At 41.9% G+C, this 19,428-nt stretch overlaps 1 pseudogene; it reads right to left on the minus strand.

Moving 5' to 3' along the window:
• Positions 1-2,333: 2,333 nt before the first annotated feature.
• The window catches only part of LOC129738265 (prion-like-(Q/N-rich) domain-bearing protein 25), a 20,808-nt pseudogene continuing 3,713 nt past the window's right edge, over positions 2,334-19,428 (minus strand).

A 19,428-nucleotide genomic window follows, 5' to 3' on the forward strand; every position in this document is an offset into this window, starting at 1 on the left:
TATAAAATGCATCGAACAAGTTCCAACAGAAAAGCCGAACGACGTGGAACCATCCAGTCGAAGCACATTTTAATTAGCATGATCGAAAACACATTTTTCCCAGAGCTTCCCAGAACTCGAACAGATTCTTGGATAATTCTGCAATTCAATTACTCTATCAGTTTATTGATTTAAATTTTTTCTTCCCTATTTCCAAGCAGACACACGTTTGCAGATTATTCTACTGATGTTTCATTTATTTGGAATACTATTTTCACTTTCACTTAACCATCCACATGGCAATTAAGACACTCTTCCTTGTAAATTTGAGCAACATCCCACAAAATTTTAATTTTTCTTCAAAAAATAGTCAATATCGAAATAATTTACATTGCGAAACGACCGCAATTCCGCCATTCATGCAATGTGTATTTTCTGCACTTGGGTGGGACCGATAGAGCAAGCGCAACGAATGGAAATCTACGTCCGTCTCCGAGCAAGGCCTACTGCGAACTGACGAAATGTTTCGAACAAGTTTATAAAAATAAATATGAAAGGTTTTATGGAAGCCTAAAACACAATATAAAATCTGCTATATATTAAGAATAAATGTGAATTCTTTCAGAATATTCACACGTCAGCGCCAACTACATTTTTTGAATATTCCGTAGCTGATCAGCAGTCTTTTTCGAAGCATGTTTATTCTGATTTTTTTCGTAGACTTTGAATAATGGAAATTTCTAGTATTGTAGCTGAATATTGTCTGAAAAACATATTTAAGTTGCGTTACGAACTATATCTTTTGTAAAAATCGGTTTAAAAAAAGTGAGATATAGCGGTTTTAGTCAAGATTGTCAAATTGTCACTACACGAACTCTAACGGGTAAAAATTTCTGGGACGAATAAGAGTTAATAAATAAAATGTCATTGGATTTTTTTCGAAATTGCATAAAATTGTGTATGCAACTCGTTGATTTGTTCAGCACTCGACATTATTATCCAACTCGGCAAGCCTTGTTGGATTTTGAAATTCTCAACTCGTGCTGAAAAATCCACTTTTTGCAAATTGATACATAAATAACTGTTTGCAACTCCTTAGAGCAAGTTCACTGGTGTTGGGAGAAAGTGGTAAAAATTTTGATACTTGCAGCACATTTTGAAAATTTTACCATGCAAAAATGATTTCAAGATCTTTGGGTGTTGTATTTTTTTACAGCGCTGTTTCTATTCCAGCCGTATGTGATAGAAATATTGCTATTTTTATATCACAGCAAGCGAGAACACAACACGAGTTGTAAAAACCGTTGAAGGCCACAGATCCTGGAATGTTTTCGCAAGGTAAAGTTTTAAAAATGTGCTAAAAGTGTCAAAATTTCTACCACTTTCTCCCAACAACAGTGAACTTGCTCATACTAAAATGAGGGTTTTTCGTTACAAAGTTTGGTTTTGAGAAGGCCTGCTTTTTGTAACGAAAAGTAGTATTTTTTCGATACAGTTTTCAAAACAGAGTCAAAAAATGACACTTTTCGACACTGTTTAATTTCAAAGGAAAACTAAATACGTCTGCAGGTATATATGTAATTTGATTTTCATAAAGGTATTTTTCGACATGGCAGAAACTGTGTTTGTCACTCGTTACAAAATTAGATTTCTCGACGTAATTATCCAACTCGGTGTGCCTCATTGGATGACTTTATGACTCGTGCTGAAAAAAAAAACACTTTTGGCAGCTTGTTGAACAAATAACTATTTTGATTTAATGGTTCAAGAAAAAAACAATTGAACAACTTTTCTCGCTCAAACAAATTTTCAAACATTTTTCTAGTAGGCAGAGGCACACATATTAATTAACCTTTTTTGTATCCATCGATTGTTCTTTCTAACAGAAGTTTACTCTCTGGAGCCACTTTTATCAAAGCATCGTTTGTTTTGTTACCCTACCAAAATAAGGTAAAATCAATCATTTGAAACTCGTTGATTCAATAAATAGTTACCAACCATATTGTGGCAAACAAACAAGGGAAACGTTCGTGGCTCCAGAAACGGAAAAGAAAATTTACTTAAATACTGGATGGAAATGCAAGATAATTTCAACCTCAGGGATGAATTATCCTAAAAAGATGAAAATCCTTATAAAAAAAAAAGATAAATGTGACCTAACGTTCAGATTATTTTCATTACACGAAAATATAAACCTCTTGATTATTACAAATCAACGGAATTTAAAAACCTGTTCTTCTGCTTTAAATTTGCCTCTGGATCGATGTTTTCGGCAGTAGGATTTCGTAGGCCCGGTCATCAGTTCTCAACACAACACAAAATGGATTCTCGTAAAAAAGGCGTCTCAAATACAATCAACTTTTGATAATTGCTTTATTTGTAAAAAAAAGAATCGTAATATCGTTCATTAACAACCGTGCCTATGATTTTAATATCTTGCTGATAACTGAAACAATCGATATCTGTCTCTTGTACAACTTGATTTTTAAATATTTTTTTTTTCGGTATCTACATGGGCCTACTGTAATCAACTGTATCGTGTGAAGCCCTCCGATATGTTTCATTGGATTAACTAGATTTATGTTCCGATGAATTGAAAAATCCTACATGTCCTACGAACAACCAGCGATTTATCAATTTATGAATTTGTCAGAGTTACTATTGCTTCTGAGTTCTACAATACTTCCTAAAAAAAACTATTATTAGAATACATTTTCGTTTTGGTGATTTCTATCGATTCGCTACTCTAAACAGGTGCCATTAGCTTGATTTTTCTCCTCGTTAGTTTGTCTTTGTATAGTTGTTGATTTAGGGTTGTTGCTTGGGAATTGCTGGATAGTTTTTTTTTAGTTCGAAAGAATATTGTCATGCTAGAACTAAGCCGTATTATATGGTACAATTTTGCTCGGATTAGCCATTTCGAAACGGTGTGTGCTGAAGTAATAAAACTACGCATAGTAGGCATCTCGCAAAGCTGATCCTGTAATCAGAACTGCTGCACTCGTCAGTAGCAGCGTGATTACTTTCAGGGCACTGGGTCGTCCGGAAGAATCTGGAGGAAAGACGAACATAGTTCATATGTGTGGTCAATATAAAAAAATTAGAAGCAGACTTACTTTTACCATGCCGTGGTTGAACGCAGCGTTGATTTTCAACGTCGGGGGAATAGTCAAACTTGCACTGGCAAGTCGAGTTCCGACATTCAACATTATCGGCTCCGTCTTCGACGAAACATTCGCTTGATTTACTACATCGTTCGTTGAGTTCTGTTGACAGAATAAAGAATATATTTAGATACACCTTTGTGGGTTTTTAACAGATTTTTACATTTATGTACATAAGAGCGAGTTCACTTGTGTTGGGAAAAAGTGGTAGAAATGTTGACACTTGTAGCACATTTTGAAAATTTTTCCATGTAAAAATGTTTTCAAGATATTTGGGCGTCGTATTTTTTTTACAGCACTGTTTCTATTTCAACCGTATGTGATAGAAATATTGCTATTTTTGCATCTCAGCAAGCGAAAATACAACACGTGTTGTAAAAAAACTTGAAAAAAATTTTCACAATGTGTTAAAAGTGTCAAAATTTCTACCACTTTTTCACAACACCAGTGAACTTGCTCTAAGAACTATATTGAAACGTCATTAGCAACTTTTTAAACTAGTTTACTTAAAAAAGGGTAAACTTTTTTCTGTGTGCATGCATGCAAAAGTTTGTTTACATGCTTGAAAAGTGTTGTGCAATCAATTTGTTCGGAGTAGTTTTTTCATCTTCGATATGGTTTGATCTTGAAATTAGGAAGAAAATTCGGCACACTTGCACTTCGGCAAATCGCAAAACGGTAGTAAAGTAAAAACATCACACAAGCGTGTAAAATTTCATTGACAAATATGGAAACGAGTCACCCTTGAAGGTACTGCCTAGATCCGGAAGAAAACCTGGTTCCAGTCAGCCCCAGTTGAATGCTAAAGTAGTCACTCATATCAAACGTAACCGATTGGTATCAACGCGTGATCTGGCTAAAATTTCAAAACCAGCATTGTGATGATTTAGAGAATCAAGGCCAGGAACTCCTTGAAGACGTATAATAAGCGGAAGGTACCTAAGAAATCAGTATAGCAACATTCTCGAGCAAAAACAAGGACGGGGGAACTTTACGAACGGAATCTTGTCAACAGCAACAGGTGCATCTTAATGTACTACGAAACCTACGGCAAACAGGATTCAGGAACGCTTTCCGGGCCACAATTCTACACGAAATCGACGGATGAGGAGGTGGATGATGCCGACTGCACGTTTGCTATGGATAAATTTAGGCAGAAGGTTCTAGTATAGCTTTTTGTACCTGTGGTCTGTGTTCAAGTATTTTGTTCACGAAAGGTACAATAAATGTCAAATTTTACAAATATGAATGCTTAAAAAAAGATTGCTACCCCTTTATAAAAAGCATCCGTTTCCCTCTCTCTTCTGGCAGGATTTGGCATCTGCACATTCCGCCAAGCTTGTACTGCAGTGGCCAACATCCAATTCGGCGAGAAAAACATCAATCTACCAAATTGTCCAGATCTCCGACCGATTAAACGATACTGGGCGATTGTGAAGACGATCTTTAGGAAGGAGGGGACAGTTTCTCAAAACATGGAACAATTCAAGAAAATTGGAAGGCAGCATCCAGGAAATGCACAAAAGCTACTGTGCAGAACCTGATGGAAGGCATTTCATCAAAAGTGCGATCATTGTTTAGAACATAATTTTTGACTCATGTTAACCATGATGTTGTTTCTAATCCTATTAATCTTCAATAAACCTAATAGGAAAAATAAAATAATAAACTTAAGAAAAGAAAAATGTTGCTAAAGAGTTTTCGATACAGTCCCTATGTAAAGTAATGATGGAGAAGGATTTTAGTGTCAACTCTACCTATGGTTATATCCCTTAAAAATAGTCTAACGATGCTGAACAAACATTTGGCATGTGGTAAAAAGTTTAAAACAATCTCTCAATCTCAATCTTTCTGAGCAGTACCCACGTACATCGTAGTGTATAAAATACTAGTAAATAATATGAAAAAGCAATGGAAAAATTATGTAGTTAAAAAAATTTATAAAAATTAATTAATGTAAAATTTATAAGAAATTGAGAAGTAAATTAAAGTTAGCCCTTTTTAATTATGATGCAGGAAAACAATGAACAACAAGTATAGATCGAGAACTCACATGTATCGTTATTAATGGTTACATCAAAAGAAGAAAAGAGATAGAAATTAATCATACCGGTGCTTACTGAAACCGTTAGCGAGTGATAAGGGAGTGAAAAAGAGATAGACATGAGTATAGCATGAGTGAAAATGTTCTTGATAGTCATAGGAGGCTTTGGAAATAAAAGAGTAAATTTAAGACGTTTGTTGTCACGGAAAGATGTGTTTTTTGATAATCGCGAAGAAAACACTGGTTGATGGTCCCGATTTGGGACACAGAACAGCTACCGGAGGAGTGAAAGTAAGGGGTAATATGCCCCATTTACAAGAAGTGCGACAAATTGGACTGTGAGAACTACCGAGCGATTACTGTCCTCCTGTGCCGCCTACAAAGTGTTGTCCCGAATCCTACTCCGCCGCCTACACAAACAAGCAGATTCGTGGGACGGCTTCATTGAGGGACGTTTTACGACGGACCAGCTCTTCACACTACGGTAAATACTTCAAAAGTGCCGTGAACACCAAGTCTCTACGCACCATCTATTCATCGACTTCAAAGCCGCATACGACACGATCGACCGTGACGAGCTATAAAAAATCATGGACGAGAACGGCTTCTCCGAGAAGCTGACCAGACTGATTAAAGCAACGATGGATAGAGCTCAGTGCTGTGTGCGGATTTAGGGTGAATTGTCGAGTTCATTCGAATCGCGTAGAGGGCTTCGACAAAGTCTATCCTACATGATGTTCAACGTTGTGCTAGAAGGTGTTATTCGACGAGCGGTGGACAAAATGCTGGGCATGATTTTCAACAGATCCCGTCAACTTATCTGCTTTGCCTACGACATTTAGATAATCGCCAGATCATCCACGGCGGTGGAGGAGATCTACCGCAAACTGAAACGCGAAGCAGGAAGAATTGGGTTGATGATTAAAACGTCCAAGGCAAAGTATATTCTATCCAATCCCGCTAATCACAAGGTCGCGATTGACGGTGACAAGCTGGATTTAGTCGAAGACTTTGTCTAACTCGGTTCACTGGTGACCGCAGACAATGACACCAGCCGTGAGATCCGGCGGCGAATGATCAGCGGAAGTCGTCTCTACTATGGACTCCACAAGCAACTGCGGTCGAGAAGACTTAGCCCTCGCACGAAGTTTAACCTGCACACAACGCTCATTAGACCGGTTGTCCTCTACGGGCACGAGACGTGGATATTGCTCGAGGAGGACCTGCGCATACACGGAGTATTCGAGCGACAAGTGTTAAGAACCATCTTTGGCGGCGGCTTGCAAGGAAACGTAGTGTGGATGCGAAGGATAAACCACGAGTTCGCGGTGATAAGACCAAGTTGAGCGAAATCTGGCGAATGTGGCATGCTCGAGAAGTTGGAGAACGGTTGCCATGGACCGAGTGAATTGGAGGAATATTTTTCATCAGGTAATGTGGTGAGACGGGAAGGACTTTAATCGAACAACCAATACTACAGTATTATTTTATCAAACTGAGTTAAAACTTTCCGTAAAAAATGAGGCTAAAGAGATGTGGCTGGATTGATAACGAAGCAGTCGTAAGAACCCACTTTGAATTTGATTATCATTACTAGTCACGCAGAGCCTCAATCAAAATTACCTTTTTTCGGATGACATTGTCCATCTTTGTAATGAGTTTCACCTTCGTCACATTTACATTTTTCGTCCTTGCACTTTGCCAGCGGTCCAAGGAGCGGCGCACACTGATCGTTGATGCTACAAGCATCTTCGTAAGCTTCGGCATCCTTAAGGCACTCGTTGTTGTGAAACTGGTGCCCCTGTTCACATTTACAAGTCTTTGACGATTCGCCTTCCTCGTCTGGATCGCATCGTGCTTTCTCGAAGCCACAATCTGCCTTTGTTTCGCAAGCTCCCCCTTTAGAGGGCATGCATCGTTCATTGACATAGACGAAGTTCGGTTGGCAAACGCATGTGTTCTCGCCACTGCAGCGTGCATTGTGCAGAGTACAATCAGTATCCTTCTCACAGAACTCCTCGTAACCTTTTTTTCCTATACACATCTGTCTGTTGGCATCATACGTTGCATATGGATAACATGCACATCGTTTGGGAAAAGCATCAAGCGGGCATAGTGCTGCTCCATATGGAGAACACTGACTGCTAGCTGTACATGACGTGCCAAATCCTTGAGCACCTTTGAAAATTTGAAGAGCGTTAATCATAGGATGATGTGTCCAAGATTTGTCTACTTACCTTTTAAACATGATCGCATATCGTAGTTATAAAACTCGTTGTTTGCACAGCCACATCTACCCGAAACTGGCTTGTACTGTCCACCTCCACAGTCTTCAGCTACCCTTACGTGCTCGCCCAACTCCGCTTTACAAGCACCTTGAACATGGAAATATCCTTCACGGCAAACACATTGTCCCATTCGACAAACCGAATATGGCAGTCCAATACATTCTTCTCTCTCGTCAGAACAGGAATCGCCAACTGAAAGAACAAAAAATCTTATGTGAAAACCCTAGAGTGATTGAAATGCTCGGGCAACTACTCACAGCGCTGGGTTTCTTCATCCTTAAGCGGTGATTCGATACTCGAATACAGTCTGACTCTCTTGGCCGTCGCGCCGCTGGAGTAGCTTTCCTTCCGACGCTCCTCGGTGATAGTCTTCGCATAGTTTCTGCCTTCCACAAGGCTGTCACTCGTTTGCAGCTGCTGATCCCTGGTCGAGGTCTTCTTCTCTTTCGCCTCCAACGTTTGGTCCTGCGTACGCGCTTGAACGCCCACATCTCTGAAGGTTTTTGTTTGTGCAGTCTCTTCGACGCAGACTTGATTCTGACACTGCCGGTTTCCGTTTCCATCTTCGCAGTCTTCGTTCACCAGACACGCATCACCAGCTGTGGATCATGATGGTTGCAGAGGAATAGTAAAAGATTAAAATTGAACTGAAAACGATGCCGGCCCCTTTGAATTCTGAATGACTGATTCTAGATTAGTCGAAAAACTGTTCACCAAAAATAACGGGCAATGCTAACATCTGACCGCTTACAGTAAAATTTCAAAATTATAAAATATAAAAGTTTTGAAAACTATCGGTGAAGATCGGTACTCAAAAAAAAAAAAATATTGTTAAACCATCCTTCTCCGAACAAAATTTCTCAAACTTTATCCTGGTCACTTTCTACTCGGGTACCCACTCCAGAGTACACGCGCTGATATATCGGATAAAGTTTTCCTTAATTTATCGTGAAATCACTTCGGAAATTCCTAGTTTACGCGACGTGCTGTTGGAAGTATCACCAACCAACTAGTTTTACACGAAAGTGGGCTAGTTTTTCGCTATATCTGTGAAATCGTCGTAAACATATCCAAAACTGTTTGTTTTCATTCTGTGACAACCCGAGCAAAAAATTAGTGCAATTCAGTTTCGCCGAAACGATAAAAGTTTTCTTTCTGCGATTGAGAGGTAATCTCTCATCGTAGTTGGTATGGCAGGGAGGGATCCAGATCCGCCAGACGACCGAGGGTCATTTCCAGCATGGATGACCAACAACGAAAATGATGGTATCCTTCGCATATTGCTCCTGCGAGCGGCTTCTGATAACGACGACAATCGACCAGCACTCCCAAAAAATCCTTTTCTAATATCACGATCTGTTGAAACAATTGTCGGTTACGGAAATCGACATATGGTTTCTGCTGTCAAGGAAGCGAACGGTGACCGATACATTCTGAAAACACAATCACCAGAAGTCTATAACAAGTTGTGCAGAATGACCCACCTTATGGATGATGAACGAACAGCCGTAGAAGTAGTCGACCATCCAACTTACAGTTTTTCCAAAGGTGTTGTTTATGAGCCTGATACAAAAGAATGGAGCGAAAGTGATCTTCTAAAAGAATTGAGTCGGGAAGGTGTCACAGCTGTTAAACGGATTACATCCAAGGACAAGAAAACTGGTGCCATCAAAAACACGCCACTTCTCATACTGACATTTAAAGGAACAAAGAAACTAAAACACATACTCTTTGGCATGCTACGCATTGCTGTCCGCACGTACTACCCATCAGTTCTACAGTGCCGCAGCTGTGCTGCCTACGGTCACACCCGTAAGCACTGTTCGAGCGAAGCGGTGTGTTTTAACTGTTCCCAAAAACACAGTTTGGAAAAAGATGAAACCTGCCCGAACCCTGCATACTGTTATCACTGCGAAGGAGCCCACTCACCGATCAGCAAGAGCTGTCCGGTCTTCCGAAAGGAGGAAGCAGTGGTTCGAATCAAGGTTGACAAAAGCCTTACGTACCGTGAAGCCAGAGATGAGGTTCAAAGAACCAGTCCCAACAACACATATTCCAGCCAAGTGCAGAACCGACTTCATGAGCACTCCGACAAAGACCGGGAAATTAAAATGTTGCACAAGGAAGTAGAGAAGCTTAGAAACCAGCTGAAAGATTTTTCCCTTCTCAAATCTCAGTTAGAAGCTCTCCAAACTGTACATCAAGCCGCATTAAAAATCAACCAAGAAACTGGCGCAAGTCAAATCAGCACAAGACCAACAAATAATGAAACGGAAACAGTTACAAGGTCGAGAATTTCCCGTAAAGACTCAGGAAAAAAAAACTGTAACAGCCAGCCAAATAACTTCGCAAGGCACTAGTCAGCACCATAATGCACAAAAACATCCAGATCGTAGCATCAGCAGAAAACGGTACATGCAAACTTCGCCTACCACCATACATGATAATGCACCCAAGAAAATACACCAAGATCACCCGACCACTAGTGTGCAGAACTCCCACGGAAATTGCCAGATGATTGAAGATGACGATGACGACGACGACTATGACGACTAACCGTGACCTTTCAACTAAAGACCTCTCTACATTACCCGCACCATCCAACATAACGCAGAACCAACTCAGCAACGAAATAGGTACCCGAATAAGGAACGAACACACTTCTAGCCAAAATACGCATCTGACAAGCAGGCATCCAGCAGACAGGCACTACCCCGTGTCAGCTTCTGCAGGAAATACATCATCTACACCCGACCAAGAACTACATACTGCAACGGCTGACACGGGGAACATGCCTTCCATGGCAAGTATCCTCGAATTTCAACTTTCAACAACAGACCCAGCCGCATCTTATTCCACAGATAACACCTCCCAGTACGAAAGTACTGATAAATCAGTTTCAACCAGGAATCCAGCAAACAGGCACTACCCCGTGTCAGCTTTTGCAGGAAATACATCAAATACACGACACCACGAACAACATACTGCAACGGCTGACACGGGGAACATGCCCAACATGGCAAGTACCCTTGAAATCCATCTACAAGCATCAGACCCAGCCATATCTTATCCCACAGATGACACCACCTCCCAGTACGGAGATTTTCATGTCCAAAACACTCTCCCCTCGTCTTGTGACCTGAATATCAATCCCACTAGTGTTGACATCTCTAATCGAAGTCCCAGAAACCTCAGGCTACAGTCAGTTCCAAGCAGGAATCCAGCAAACACGCATCTCCCCGTGTCAGACTTAACCGCTTCTACACCACCGGCCACAATTGAACAACTTCCGGTAACATCTGACACGGGGGAGCTGCCCTCTCTGGCAAGTATACAAACACGTTTTAACGATTCGCCGAATTCAGCCGACCGTCTCTCCATAGATTCAACGGAACCAGATGTACCTGGCAACACAACCCTTGCTATCCAGTGGAACATCAGAGGTTTGCGAACGCATCGAAATGAACTGCTACTTCTGATATCAAAGTTTTAACCCTTGGTGATTTGTCTACAAGAAACAAATGCTGGTTCACATAACGTGGCTTCAAATTTCATCGGTCGCAGCTACCACCTTCTACTGGGATCATGCTCCGCTCACAGCAGACAAGGTGCAGCCCTGGCTATCAAAACAGGGATACCTTTCCAACGACTACCAGTGAATAACGATATCCAAGCTGTAGCGGTTCGTATCTACTCTCCAGTAGAGATGACCCTTGTCTCCGTTTACCTTCCACCCAGTGACAGTAACGTCATAGACAACCTAGACGCACTGCTAACTTCTCTACCAAAACCGCTGATGATCTTAGGAGATGTCAACGCGCACCACGCTGCATGGGGCAGCCACATTACAAGAAGACCAACACCAGCGACTAATCGAGGTAATCAACTAATAGGGCTGACTGTGGACCACGGACTTGTTGTTTTGAACGACGGTTCGCACACACGTGTCGACTCAGCAACAGGTAAAACCCAAGCAATGGACGTTTCCATTTGCTCAGCAACTCTTTCCGACAAGTTTACTTGGAACATTCTTCCGGACACTTCCGACAGTGACCACTTTCCAATACTCATACGAAGTTTTGGTAACAATGACGAACCAATGCGGCATCGAAAATGGCTGTATAAACGAGCTGACTGGGAAGCTTTCGAAAAAATGACGGATGATAACTTGATCCCGGGAGAAATGCTTTCAGCTGACGAATTCACCGAACGAATCATCGAGGCGGCAGAACAAACTATTCCTAGGACAAGTGGAAAACCTGGGAAGAAAGCAGTTGCTTGGTGGAGCACAGACATCGAATCGGCCGTTAAAAAGCGACGCAAGACTCTACGATCACTGAGAAGACTTGACGACAACGACCCACGGAAACCAAAAGCACTAGCCCAATTTCACGAATCGAGATCTATTTGCCGCAAAATGGTACATGAAGCGAAACAGAAGTCATGGGAGGAACTAGTTGAGAGTATTAATCCGGAAACTCCATCTTCTGACGTATGGAATCGCGTGAACCGTCTTCAGGGTAAACGAAGCTCTTGTAATATCGACCTTCATCTTCCAGCATCTTCCAGCGACCAGCGACGGTTACACTGTCTGCAACGCGCTAGCAGATGAATATGAGAAACGGTTCTCCAACTCTAGCTGTCCTAAAAGGCTCCAGATCCAATCCTTGTCCACGACTTCTAACCAGCCACATCTGGAGGAAAAATACAACAGAGAATTCTCAATGAAAGAATTACTCTGGGCGTTAGACCGACGAGGAGGTAATTTTTCTGGTCAGGACAATACCGGCTATCCTCTTCTCCAAAAATTGTCGTCGTCCGCCAAACGTGCACTCTTGGAGCTCTACAACCAGATCTGGACTTCGGGTAATTTTCCAATATCCTGGCGCCAAGGCATTGTCATCCCCATCCCTAAGCCAGACGGGAATCGTAGTTCACCAGATGGATACAGGCCTATAACGCTCTTGAGTTGCATGGGGAAGTTGTTTGAGCGCATGATCAATCGACGTCTGATCACTGAACTCGAAGACACCAGCCGATTAGACCGCCGTCAACATGCTTTTCGTGCTGGCCAAGGAGTTGACACACATTTAGCACAGCTTGAGACACTCATAAAGATTAATGACTCAGAGCATGTTGAACTAGTTTCTCTCGACATTTCGAAAGCTTTCGACACGACGAATAAGGTACATATTCTGAATACTTTGAGAAAATGGAACATCAAAGGCCGTTTACTAAACATTCTGTACAGTTATCTCGAAAATAGAACTTTCAGAGTATCGGCGAACGGGTCGTTGTCCAGCCCACGAAAAGCGGAAAACGGAGTTCCCCAAGGCTCGACGCTATCAGTCACGCTGTTTCTAGTTGCTATGCAACCACTTTTCGAAGTGATCCCCAGGAACGTTGAAATTCTTCTATATGCAGACGACGTACTTCTGATTGCCAAGGGAGAAAACAAGACAGCAATTCGCCAACAGCTGAGGGCAGCTGTCAACGCTTTCACCAATTGGACAAAAAGTGTAGGGTTTAAATTATCGGCTCCTAAATCCATGCTAATGCACATGTGCAAAATAAAACATCGAAAGCGCGGCAGACCCATCAAACTGAATAATGAACCCATACCCCAAGTAAGAAAAATGAAAATTTTGGGCGTGCTTCTGGATTCCAAAATGCAATTCCGCGAACACTTTGTATATATCAAGCGAAGTTGCTCTAACCGTATCCGACTTCTGAAAATACTCGGGTATAAACTCAAAAGAAGCCACCGAAAAACTCTCCTACAAGTTGGCAACGCACTCATAACATCCAAGTTGATGTATGGAGTTGGACTTACCAGCTGCAGCATGGATTTAATGAACGAAATCCTATGCCCTACTTACAACGAAGTAGTTAGACTGTCTTCTGGTGCTTTCCGTTCAAGCCCCATCGAATCTCTGATGGCAGAATCTGGTGCTCTACCATTTCGGTTGCTTATAATTCAAAAATTAGCACAGCTGGGAATTCGTATGGTTGAGAAAGGCATCGATCGCTGCACATCAACAACCGAAAGATCCAAGCATATTTTTCAATTAACCACCAACGCAGTGGTACCTAACATCTATCCAGTAGCAAGATTAACGGAGCGTCCATGGTATGATGAACCGCCAAATATAGACAACACTCTGAGGAAAAATATAAAAGCAGGCAGCAATCAAACAACCGTACTTCCGAAGTTCAACGAGTTCATTGCAAACAAGTATTCGAGACACAAGCAAGTCTATACAGACGGTTCAAAGAATGCCAACGAAACTGGAGCAGGGATCTACATACCGCCAAGAAAAATAAGCTGCACTCTACCTAGCGAATGTAGCATTTTCTCAGCGGAAGCGTATGCATTAAATGTTGCTGTTCAGGAAATCAACCGATATTGTTGCACTCTTATTTTAACCGACTCAGCTAGCTGTTTGGACGCCCTCTTCAAAGGAAATTCGCGTCATCCATGGATTCAGTCTATGGAGAATCACACCCGTAATCACAACATTACTTTCACGTGGGTACCAGGACATGCTGGTATACCAGGCAACGAAGAAGCGGACAAATGCGCAAATACTGCACGCAACAACTCAACTCCTTCTGATTCTCGAGTCCCAGCGCAAGACGCTATAAGGTTCATAAAAAGAAGTATCTGCACCCAAAATTCAGCCTCTGTGCCAATGGCGTGTAGTCAATTACATAGCATCATTGGTACAAGAAGATAACGCGACCGGTGCTGATTCGATTTGCTGCCACCGGCATTAACCTCCCAAGTTAACCGAATTGCGTATGTCTGAAAGAAACAAAATAAAAACGAATTAACGTCCCTCCCTATCGCATCACAAGACGAAGAAGGATAGAAATAAATACCGGCCAATACCAGGCAGCCAGCGAACCGAGCACTGTGCGTGTGAATGTAGCAAAAGCAACAACAAAAATATCCTTCCAATTCAATCCATCGGCACCGGCAAACCATGGCCAAGCTAAGCTGTGCGTGTGTATGCAGTAAAAGCAACAAAAAAAACATTGCTTCAATTCAATCCACAGGCAAACAACCACGGCTAAGCTGTGCGTGTGTATGTAGCAAAAGCAACAACAAAAGGATTCTTTCAATTCACCGGCAAACAACCACGCACCGGCCAAGCTGCCCGGCTTTAGCAGCTGTGCATATGTAGCGTGTGTATGTAATAGCAGGCGGTAAGCACACAGTTCTCATTCAATGGGCTTCCCGTTTCCTCCACTCCCGTTCCCTTTCCCGTTTCCATAACAAAACAAGCTGGCCGGCTTTGGCAGCTGTGTATATGTAGCGTGTGTATGTAATAGCAGGCAGTAAGCAAAGCACAGTTCTCATTCAATGGGTTTCCCGTTTCCTTCACTCCCGTTCCTTTTCCCGTTTCCATCAAAAGACAAAGGAATGCATTGAAAGGAGGCCAAACGCCGGGAAGCCGCCGTTGTGCGTTTTTTTTTTGGAATTGATCGGTGACAGAAAGCCTATGACAAATATCCCTCATCCTGCATGAAGCTCGAATAGTACACTGGTTAAGATGTCGGACTGGTAAGACGATTTGATTGGTGATTTGAGTTCGAATCTCCCCACGGCGCTGTGGTTATTATTTTTATTTTCTTGTTTCTGGGATGGATTATCCAATAGGAACGAAATCCCATAAAATGTTTTTCTTGTTTCGCTTGAATGTAGTGGTCATGCATAATTTTGGTTGAAAGCCGAGTCCTTATGCCAGTTACGGTTTTTCAAACATACCGTCTTCGGCACAGTGCACATTTCAGAGCATTTTCGGCACAGAGATTTGCTAAAAAGGCATTGGATTTCTGTTACCTCTTCTATGGGTGTGGAGAACATGGGAACACCGATGGCACGCAAACCAATCATTCCTCAGACAACATAAATACATGCCCTCGAAATATAAAGACCGGAAATGTCCTTCAGACCAGCGTGTTCTTACAAGACTCCGCATAGGACACACTAGGCTAACACACGCATACTTGTTTGACAAAAGCCCTGCACCAGTTTGCCAATTCTGCGGTATACAGACCACTGTTCAACATATTCTGACGGATTGCTATGGATACAAAGAGGCCCGAGAGGAACACAATATACAAGGATCTGTCTTCGATGTTTTAAAAAATGAAGAATCACGTGAAAAGCCCCTTTTAGATTTTCTGAAAAAATGCAAAATCTATGAAACTTTGTAAAATATAAACTATGCAGACACGAATGCCACAAGGATGGTAAAGTGTCGTAAATAAAAAAAAAAAAAAAAAAAAAAAAAAATTATCCTGGTCAAATTTTTTTTGATGTTTGTTCAAAAGGCTGCAAACTAACATGTTAAAAAGTTAATATTGAACAAAACCTAAACTCAACTGAAACACTTCAAACTTTAACGAATATTTAAGTTCAAACCAGAATTTTACAATTTGCATAATTCCAGAGTTTCGATTTCTACAGTCTAACTCATTTTCTTCTGAAACTTTGCACGTTCACAATTAATGTTTGAAGAGCAACACGAGCTCTTAGCAGGGGTCAAGTACATTGCGGGCACCAGAGTTCGTTTTGCACTAATAACAGACTAAAACACCCACCTGAAACTCTTCGCCGGCAAACATTTGTGCTTCGCTCGTAGAAACCATGGGCACACTGGCATGTTCCATCCTTACATTCCACCGCTTCCCGGTTGTAGCTGAAGAAACAATCAATGTCCTGAAACATCACAGCAGAAAATTAATGGCAGGTAATCAGCGGTTGGTGCGTTGTTAGCTTATTAATATGCGTTCATCGACGTTAGTTGTGTACTCACATCATTGCAGGGCCCGTGTAGATTGACCAACCGCCGGCATCGGCCTCGAACGTAGGTGAATTCCGGTCACAGGTACATTTACCAGCGTCACACTTGGCACCGGTAAGCATATGAGAACACTGAACCGCTTCCTCGCAAGCTAACCCATAGGGAACCTCGGGCAGACAACGTCTGACATCGGTAGAGAAAACGTAGCCGGCCGGGGCACTGGCAAAAGCCGTATATGGAACACTTGGCCGTCGGAACCTTACTGCATTCGTTGTCGGAAACGCATGGCCACACGACACTGCGAGATCCTGCAAACGGCCAAGAGGAGAGGAGGTAAAACAGAAAGATTAATCCAATCAATCACCAACAGTGTGCCCGCCTGCTACTTGTATCGGTTGCGATAGGAGCAGCTGGAGCTAAATGAGCATTTTTGCATTCTCATGTTATAGAGGTCAAGCAGTAAAACCTATAAAAAATATATGTTTGTAGACATGTAAGTATCTAGAGAGTTTTAAGTGTATTAAAAGTGATTGAAGCTTCCAAACGGAAAAGCCCACTGTTGGTTTAGCAAACAAGTTTTAGCATCAAAACTTGAAAAGGGCTTGTGATATACCTCAGTTGGCGAAACAGTTTCCTCTTCAGCCGATGTCCGCGAGTTCGAGCTCAAGAGTAAACATCGAACACAGTTGTACCGTATAAGATCTTCAATAAGTGTCCGCAAACTACAACGTTGATAGGAAGTCGCGAATGCCGAAAACCTAAGTGTGTGATTCAAGCATTCCTAAAACGTAACAAAAAACCAGAATTCGTTCGCAAAAAGTTCCCAAGAAAGGAGACCTAAGACAGAGTGCGGTAACTGGCGTGGCATAACATAGATCTGTACAACTCCCACAGGAGTCTGCTAAAGTGATCCTAAACCAGATCCAGGAGAAGTTTAACGCAATACCCCGACGGCAACAACGTGGATTCCGACCCAGATGTTTTTGTGTAGGCCTACGCTACGAATTATACTGGAACAAATCAACGAATTTCAAGACTCTCATCTGCTGATGTTCGTTGGTTTCGAAGAAACATTTGATCGAACACCACTTGGCTGCTCTTAGGCGACGAGGAATTCCACAACTAGGCTGCTCTTACGAGGAATTCCAAATGAGATGGACTTCATCGAAGCTCGGTACGAGACATTCTCGTGCAAAGTCCTGTACGACGGTTTCTTGTTCGATCCAATCCCGGAAACTGCAAGAGTGAGACAAGGATGTATATTACTTATCATCGTATCATTTTTCGGTGAAAATGGCCTTCTCCGGTTCGGGGATATCCTTGTCCTTGCATACAGTTAAGTATTGTGGCCCAGGTAAGGGTTTTATAGTCCAATTTCACATACGTTTCATCGTCCATGATAATGCACCCAGAACTTTTGCGAAATATTGAATCATACAGTTTCCGGGCTCTTGATTTGACAGAAGCGGCTTGATTTGATTTTTTCTGCTTCCGGTACGTCTTGAGCCCAAGTCGCTCTTTAGCACGCATCACGTTAGACGTCGAGATCAAGACTTTTCTCGCCACATCCGAACGGAACTCAATGGTTTCTGTTTGTAGGCATCCCTGACTTTTTTTGTCGATAGCAGGACTTACAGGACCAGATTTTCGACCACACCCCTGTTCATCTTCAAATGTTCTATGTTCACCATATTTTTAATAGCTGTCCGTACCGCTCCGACGATCAAATCCTTTTCTTTGGCCAATTTTCTCAATGAGATTCCACTCACAGTAGACCACTTGTGCACGATACTTTTTATCTTCTCCGGATTAAGACCACGCAATTTGAAATGTAATCACAAACTAAATGTTTTCATTTTGATGTTATCATGTACAGAAATGTGTAAACAAAAGGACGCAGCCAGTAGAATTCGAAAAAAAAACTCGGTTCAAAATTACCGTTGACATTAGGTGTGCTTATAATTTCTGGAACAATCTTCATAAAACCAATGGATGATTCTGCACATCACCCGAAGCGGTTCACGTTGACCATAATTTGTTTTTTGGCGGTCAATAAGGATGAGTTCTCGACCTCTTAATATCCGTGGACTGACGTTGATGTTTATTTGTCGGAAAAAGGCGGTGAAACCGGCTCCGTAATCCAGAATTTCTTTCACAAATACGGCTCGTGCTATAATACGGCGTTTCTGAAGGGTTTCCCATGCCAAGTAATTGGCCTGATTATACTAGGAAGATCGTACGGGTTATTCAATGGCAGGAATCTTCAAGTGTATTTAATGAATCTGCCATGGCCGGTTCTTATAGACCAAAACTTGGAATTTGGGCTCCAAACAACAGAGGCCGTTTCCAAAATAGAACGAACTAACGGATAGTAAGAAGATCACCATCAGTAAGGCTCACGAAATTGCTTAGATTTTTTGAGATAAAGCCGAGGTTCCTATTGGCTTTCGCAATGCGGGTCGAATAATGTTCTCGAAATGTTAGTTTTTCGTCCAGATAAACTCCTAAATCCTTGAAAGACGCGCAGCGTTCAATGGGCAACTCAGATATGTTGTAGGGCCAGCTGATGGTATATGTCTTGCGGCTGGAGTAGATGATAGCACATTTTGGAATACTGATAGCTAGGCAGTTCATGCAATCGCTGAATTTGTTAATGTAACGTTTTTAAGACCTGACAGGCGGTGCTCGATTTTACCTTGCTATAGATTTTTAGGACATCAGCATATCTATGCAAGCCGGGCACTCTTCAGGAGTGCTCACAGGATATCGTTGAAGGAAATGGAGAAAAGAAGCGGACCAAGTTTGCTCCCCTGTGGGGACACCTGAGTCGTTCTGGAATTGCTTAGGTTTGTGAGGCCCAATTATCACTGATAACCCCGTACCTGTTTGGTATGATTCCATCCACTTTATTATAACGTTTGCAATACCCAATTCGTCTAGCTTTGCTAGAGAAATCTTGTAGTTGACGCGGTCAAAGGCTGCTTTCAAATCGGTGTATATGGTGTCGGTACGATAACCTTTTTCGATGCATTCGATGCATTTTCCAGACTTATTTTGGATTTTCTCAGCTCTTCCTGAAGAAGAAGAAGCACTACCGCAAACGTCAAACATGGAAACCGAGCTTTGAAACTGAAATAAAA

This window comes from Uranotaenia lowii, chromosome 1 (genome assembly GCF_029784155.1).
Source record: "Uranotaenia lowii strain MFRU-FL chromosome 1, ASM2978415v1, whole genome shotgun sequence".
Taxonomy (NCBI): Eukaryota; Metazoa; Arthropoda; class Insecta; order Diptera; family Culicidae; genus Uranotaenia; species Uranotaenia lowii.